Source organism: Pteropus vampyrus, unplaced genomic scaffold, assembly GCF_000151845.1.
Source record: "Pteropus vampyrus isolate Shadow unplaced genomic scaffold, Pvam_2.0 Scaffold2, whole genome shotgun sequence".
Taxonomy (NCBI): domain Eukaryota; kingdom Metazoa; phylum Chordata; class Mammalia; order Chiroptera; family Pteropodidae; genus Pteropus; species Pteropus vampyrus.
Genome location: NW_011888783.1, coordinates 21,797,538 through 21,805,055, shown reverse-complemented (window position 1 = coordinate 21,805,055; position 7,518 = coordinate 21,797,538). Strand labels below are relative to the sequence as shown.

Sequence of the window (7,518 nt, the reverse complement as noted above, 5' to 3'; positions counted from 1 at the left end):
CAGAATATGAAGAATAAATATAAATCAAAATGGGCAAAAGAAATCTAACACTTCAAAATCTATTACACAAAATCAAACATGGAAGAAAATATTTTAAAATTTAATCTAAGTATATAAATATATAGAAAGTCCAAGTGCTTTGACAAGTACAACAGGTTTTATATTGGTAAAGTTGTTTATTTTTTCTAAACTGCTTCTTTAAGGTAGACTAATTCAATTGCCTCTGAGGGAAGAAGTTAGGAGCTACAATTGCAATATGTAGTTGTAAAAAAGTACTAAGCCCTAGTATTGTAATCTAGCAACTCATATCTTTTGAAGTTTTGGTAGGTTTGGATGCCCAGCTTAACATGATTTTTAAAGGATGGGCAGTAGAGTATGGCCTGACCAATAAAAATATCAGAAAGCATAATTAAAAAGTGACCGGATACATACTCCAGGTATAATTAACTTATGCGTCTAAGTTTAAGGACATAGCCCTCATTCAACCTAGAATATTCACTCCAAAAATACGGAGGCTGTATCCAGTGAACTGAGATTAAAGTCTCAGCCATATTACTGCTCACTTACCTCTATATGTGGCAACTGAATGAATATTTATATCAGAAACCTTTGAATTTTCTTTGTATAATATTTAATTTTATAAATTTATCTGCAAACTATTTACTCCTCCTATTATTGCTTCTTCCAGGAAGCTTGACACTCTCCTTTGGTGGTCTTAGGAATCTTTTCAACGTAATTATTTCTCAGAGAAAAGAAATTTTCTAAATCACTCTTTTTGAGAATTTCTTTTTAGGATTTATTCAGGTTTTCTAAAATGTTCAAAAACTTTACAAAAGGAGCTAGATTTATCTTTTAATAATCTCTGAGTCTAAGTTTGATATCAGATTCAGCTGTATTTTCCTTTTTTTCCTCTTCATTGGTAGAAATGGCATCCAATTCATGGCAGATGGAGCTCATGGTTGGAATTGTAAATGGATCAAACTGATCCACTTTCTGTAAATCAATATGCTCAGAAATTCAGCCTTCTTCAAATGCTTCAAACGCTGAAGTGAACTGTGAAGCTTTTGGAAGTTTGGTTGCGTTCACCATGAATTGTTTCAGGAACAAGGGCTAAAATCTTACCGCGGTTTTCTTTATTTTCAAGAATATCTTGATCAATCAACGCATATTCCTCAAAGTACTTTTTAATTATGTTTACAGGTTTTCTGATAAAGGGTGGATTTTTTTCACTTAGGTAAACTTTCTTTTTACCTCTTAACCACACTTTACAAGATTCAAACACTCAATTATCCCAGAATGTGCTGCAGAGGACAGTTTTATGATTCATCACGGATCCAGCAAATAAACACCTCTCCTTCCCGAAAACACTCAGAGACGAAGCTTAAATCCAAAGTCCTTCTTCAATGGTCAATTGATGATGAGAATGGGCACTGTCATGAGGATCCAGCATTTAGTACATGTGTCTGTAGAACTGTAACATCGCCTCAGGCAGTCACAGTCGGCTATGTCAATGTCAAACACCAGGTCTTTTTCTTGAGCCTAGAAAGCTTCCAGCTTCATCGTATTGTGTTGATTGGGTCTGTGGGAATATACCGTGCCTATATTAATCTCGTCGGATTTATTTTTTGCATCTCTTTTTCCAGATCACTCGGGCTGTAGAAGGATTAGGTAGCAAATGTAAATATCATCTTTCAATGTGAATTAAATTCACGGTGTTTAAAGTAATTCTTTATGACTCCCTCACACATATTTATCACTCCGCCACAGTTGGGCCAGCGTTAGTACTGGATTTAGGGAAAGAGACTCCAGCAATAAAGTTTAGGCAGTTTGGAGACACCAAACTTCTCAGAAGAGCACGCTGGCGCGTCATGGACGTGGCCGAGGTCTGCAGGGACCTCTGAGAATTGTAGTTCCTGCATGGGTTGGCCTGGGCTCGGGATGCGCTCCTGCAACCTCTGCCCATCAACTTCGACGCTAGGTCCACTGCTCAGGTGGACAGAAGGAGGCCCTGCCCATTTCAGGAAAATCTGCGGAAGGTGAGCCCTCGAGCATATTGAGAATCAACAACCAGATGAGATACATGAGACAAGGTATGTGCAAAGAGACTCCTAGTTCCGCTTCCCGTCTCTCTTCTCAATCTCTATTAGTTCATTAACCTGGAAGTTCTCAGAGTCATTTTTAATACACTCAAGTTACTTGTTGCAAAAACATGTTATCCCTGAGGAAGATAAGGAGATTGGAACAGAGGAGTAAGTATCAAGGACCTTTGCCCGAATTGTGTAGGTGTAACTGTTGCCAGGAGTCTGAGCTTCACTGAGTATGAATTAACTTCAGATAGAGTTCAGAATTTATTAGTCTTCAACTCTTCATAGTCAGAATGGTTTAGAAATTTGTCAGAATAAGACATTTTTTCTTCCTGGGTAAAACATAATTTGGTTCTTTCAGAACTAGTAATCTAAATCTCAAAAGTAAGAAAAAGAAACCAGTCAATTGGTACTTGACTCTCCCCATCCACTGCCTATCTGACACAATGCAAAGAGTTAGCATTTCAAATATTTTGGAGAGGATCTATATGGTTTAGAACATTTTTTTCCCTATAATAAGACAATAAATATAGTCTCTTATATTTTCTTCAAGAATTTAAACTTTATCATTTTTTTAAAAAATAGGTCTTTATTAATCTGGTATGCATTTTTAAAAGTCTAGTGAAAAAAATAACTTACTGAGGGAGAAGGCCATGGAAGGATTTGGGGACCACAGGAAGACAGAAAGTATTAAGGTATCTATATTGTCTTTCAGGAAGATAGAGATACTGGTAAATTTTTTCAAAAATGAAGGGAGAGTTAGTAACCAGAAAGAAATTGAAGAATTTATGAATTTAAAACCATCAAAGGAATTTTGATTTGTCAAATAAGGGTAGGAAAGGAAAAGTGAAAAACAAAAGTTATTACAAATAAATAAAAAGAAACTTAGAAATATTTGTATTAATCAGCTCTGGTACCATAACAAAATACTATGTATTGGGTGGCCGAAACAATGGATTTATTTCTCACAATTCTGTAGATTGAGAAGTCCAAGATGACGATTTGGTACCCTAGTAAGGGCTTCCCGGCTTGCAGAAGGCCACCTTCTCACTGCGTCTGCACATGGTAGAGAGAGAGGAAGCAAGCTCTCCGGTGTCTCTTATGAGAACCACTAATTCCATCATGAGGGTCACAACTTCATGCCCTCATTGAATTCTGATTATCTCCCAAACACTCGCTAAATATCAAAATCAGATATGAGTGAGGCTGGAGGTATGAGTCTCATGAGGCAAAATTTCTTTCTAGTTGTGAACCTGTGAAACCATATGAATTTTGTGCTTCCATAATACAATGGTGAGAGGCACAGTACAGATATCCCCATTCCAAAGGGGAGAGACAGGAAAGAAGGAAGGGGTGATGAGTTACAAGCAGGTCAAAATCTAGCAAATTGAATTCCATCAGATTGTAAGGCTCCAGGATAATCCTCTTTTGTTCTGCCTCTGGACTCAACTGAAGCAACAGTTCTGCCCCTAGGCTCTGCAGGGCAGGGGTTGTGCTCTCAATACTCTGCCAGATGAAGATCATTTCCCCAAGTCTCTTCATTGTGAGGATCCAGCCCTGAAGTTTCTGGGTGACCCCAGCCCCACAGTTTCAGTCAGATGCCATCTGTCCTGTTGAAACTGAAATATTGGCAGCTTTAATGATCTATGAATGATCAGGGTCATTCTTTAATGATCAAGGTCATTCTTTTTTTCTTTCTCTTTTTTCTTCCTCCCTCCCTCCCTCCCTCTCTCCCTCCCTCCCTCCCTCCCTTCCTCCCTCACTTCCTTCCTTCCTTCCTTCCTTCCTTCCTTCCTGCCTTCCTCTTTTAGGTTTAATTGATATATAACATATTAGTTTCAGGTATACTACATAATGATTTGTATGTATTGCAAAGTGATCTGCACAATAAGTCTAGTTAACATCCATCACCACGCATATTTACAACTTTTTTTCTCATAATGAGAACAGTATTATTAACTCTAATCACTGTGCTGTACATTATATCTCCATAACTCATTTATTTTGTAACTGGAATTTTATAGCTTTTGACTCCCTTAGTTTTTTTCAGAGTGATTCTTCCCTTTTCTTGAAGAATAATACATATTCACAGTTGAATAGCTTTATTGTCCTGTCCTGTAGAATCTAAGAAGCCCAAAGCCTTTTTTTATTTATTCCTGTCTCGATCCCCTTCAATTCAATTTCAGTGTTTCTGATTATATAATCCCATAATCTCTTTCTCAGTTGATAATCTCGTCACTTCTTGGTGTTCACTTCTGAATAAACTTTCTCTTTTTAATTTTTTTACAATATGGAAAGGCTGAGAATTTCCCAAATCTTTAAGGTCTGGTTCCTTTTTGCTTAACAATTTCTTCCTCAATTTATCTCTGTCCTCTCTCATTTTTCTATAAGTAGTCAGGAGAAACCGAGCTGTTCCTTCAACACTTTGCTTATAAATCTCCTCTCTTAAATAGCCATACAAACACAATTCTGCCAAGTTATTTGCCTCTTTATAACAAGAATTCCCTTTCCTCTAATTTGTAATAACATGTTTCTCATTTCCATCTAAGATATTAAAATAGCCTTTGATATTTATATTTCTACCAATATTCTCTTGTTATGATTCTTTCTATATTCTCTAAGAAGAAAGAAACTCCAGCTCTCTTTTTCTCTTTTTGAGCTTCACCAGAATCACCTTTAATGTCCATATTTCTAGCATGTATCTCAAAACTCCTCCAGTCTCTACCTATTACCCAGTTCCAAAGCCACTTTCACATTTTTAGATATTTGTTATAGCAGCACCCCACTGCTTGGTAGCCAAATCTGTATTAGTTGCTCAGGCTACCATTATAAAATGCTGTAGACTGAGTGGTTTAACAGGAATTAATTTCTTACAGTTCTGGAGGCTGGAAAGTCAAAGATCAAGGTGCTGGCCATTTGGTTCCCTGTTGAGGGTTCTCTTTCTGGCTTGCAGACAGCTGCCTTCTTGCGGTGTCCTTATGAAGCAGGGAGAGAAAGAGGAAGCAAACTCTCTGGCATCTCTTCTTCTAAGAGCAATATGAAACTTCCAACATGAAACTCCCACCCTCATATACGCTATATGACATGTGTTATTATATAGGATATCTTATACATAATATATATTTGTGTATATAAATATGTGATATATAATATATAATATATTCCTTATAGTTAATATATATTTAAATTTAGCAGTATTAATTAAATCAACTAAAAATCAACAAAAGCTACAAAACAGGAACCAACTTTGCAAGAATGCACAATCTTTATTAAAAATAAAGTATTAATTTTATTAAACAAATTTGAATAAATAAAAAGGTATATCACATTCATGGTGGAATGACACGACATAACATAGTAAATGTGTTGAATATTATCAGCTTTCTTCCAGTTAGCTTACAAATCCAATGCAATTTCAAAAAATAAAATGCTGGATCTATGGTGTAACTGAACAAATTCATTCAAAAATTTATGTTGAAGACTAAAGACCTATAGACTAGGTTTACTTTAAGAAGGTAAATGAGAATATTGTCCAATATTAAGACATTCTGAAAAGCTATAGTTATAAAATCAATATCTCTATGTAAGAAGAGACAAGTAGATAAATGAAACAATAGAAATTTTAGAAATAGATGCATGTATGGAAACATGATATATTATGAAATAGCACCAAAAATCAATGGTTATATGATATTAGGGTAAATAGACTCTATTTGGAGAAAAATAAGACTGGACCTTTCTTATTCCTGATACAAAGGCAGCTTCCAAATATGTTTATAGACAAACTATATGAGATTTGTACCATAAACACCACAATCTACAAAGTTTTTTCTTAGAAGACAATTAGGAGAATAGCTTTGTGGACCATATGTAGGAAAAGGCTTATGTAAGACCCCCCAAAGTACAAATTATGATATGAAGAAAGCAATTGTTATAATGATATTATCAATAAAAAGGTTTTATGTTCAATGAAGGATACTATTGATAAATGGTTAAGTCACTGGCTACATTTAAAACTAATAAAGGATTGTTAGCAGTTATCTAGAAATAACTTCTATTAATCAAGGAAAGACTAAAACTTCAATGGAGAATAAAATGGATGAATGAATGAGATAAACTACCATAGATCAGATTTCTTCAAAGCTAAATAGTATACAAATCATACAAATGGAAATTAAAACAATGAGAGATCACTTTACTCTTATCAGAAAGACTATAATTAAAAAAGATAAAAATGTGAAGTATTGGTGAATGTATATAGAGTGCTAACTTTCACTCGTAGTGAAAAGTAATCTGGAAAGTAATTTTTTTCTAAATTAAAAATTAATATGCCTCTGATCCTATGATCTTATATATACATCATACATAAGTTCTCAGAAACATTTAAAAAATAGATGAGGGCAAGGATTTTGATTGTGGTGTTGTCTGTGGCAACAGAGTTGGTGGCAGCCTCAGTGTCCATCACTAAGAGGTGTGATGGATGTTTAAATGTAGTAGATATTTACTAAGGTTCATTAGGAATTAAGAATAAGTGAACATGTTCCAGAAACACTGAAAGACCTCTAATCAGAGATTTGGATATGAAAAGTAGAAAACAGAATGAGATTTATACCATATGGGTAAATTGGAAATATCCACAAAACACATTATATATTTTACAAAGTTATTTTTAAAGACCTAGATCAAGCACATTAGCTATGATATGAGGGAAATAGGAATAGTTATCATAAAAGAAAGTTGAAAATAAAATAAGAAAGATGATTGGCAGAGATAGATGATAGCAATGTGCTTTTTGAATTTAAAAGTATGATTAACTTGATTCTTTCAAAGTGAGCTCCATTAGAAAAAAAATAGCAGAGTCAAGGAGAAAGGAATGAAAAACACCCATAATATTTGATGTTGTTACTTGGAGTTCTGAATATTTTATTTAATACTTCATTTTAAAAAGGAACATATTATTTTAGTTTATTGGGCCTACTATATTTCTAAATGTGAAATTCTTTGTATTACTTATTCTTGCACCAGTTTTTTATTGTAACCATTATTACCACACTACCACCATTATATCACTACAATGCATTGATATAGAGATTAATTCTTGTTTATACTGCTTGTCATTCTGTGTATACTTTCTATCTAAAGATTCATGTCTTCCAGTTTTACTAGAATATTCTTAACCATACCTCTTTGAGTATTATTTCTCCAGTATTCCTTCAGTTGTCTTTCTCTGGCATTCTTATTGGACATCAATTAGATCCTCTCAGTGAATCTGTCATTTGAAATCTGTCTCCAAACTTGTTTGTTTTTATTCTTTATTCTGCTAGCTCTTTCTAAGTTTGGTGTTCATGCTTATGATAATAAGTAAATACTCTAATTCTTTCTTTAACTATGTCCCTTTTCAGCCTAAACAATCTCTTAATTTTTAAATTTCAGT

General features: G+C 34.3%; 1 pseudogene; it reads right to left on the bottom strand.

Annotated features, from left to right (window-relative positions):
* Positions 1 to 672: 672 nt before the first annotated feature.
* LOC105292067 lies at positions 673 to 1,748 on the bottom strand (annotated as a pseudogene).
* Positions 1,749 to 7,518: the final 5,770 nt, after the last annotated feature.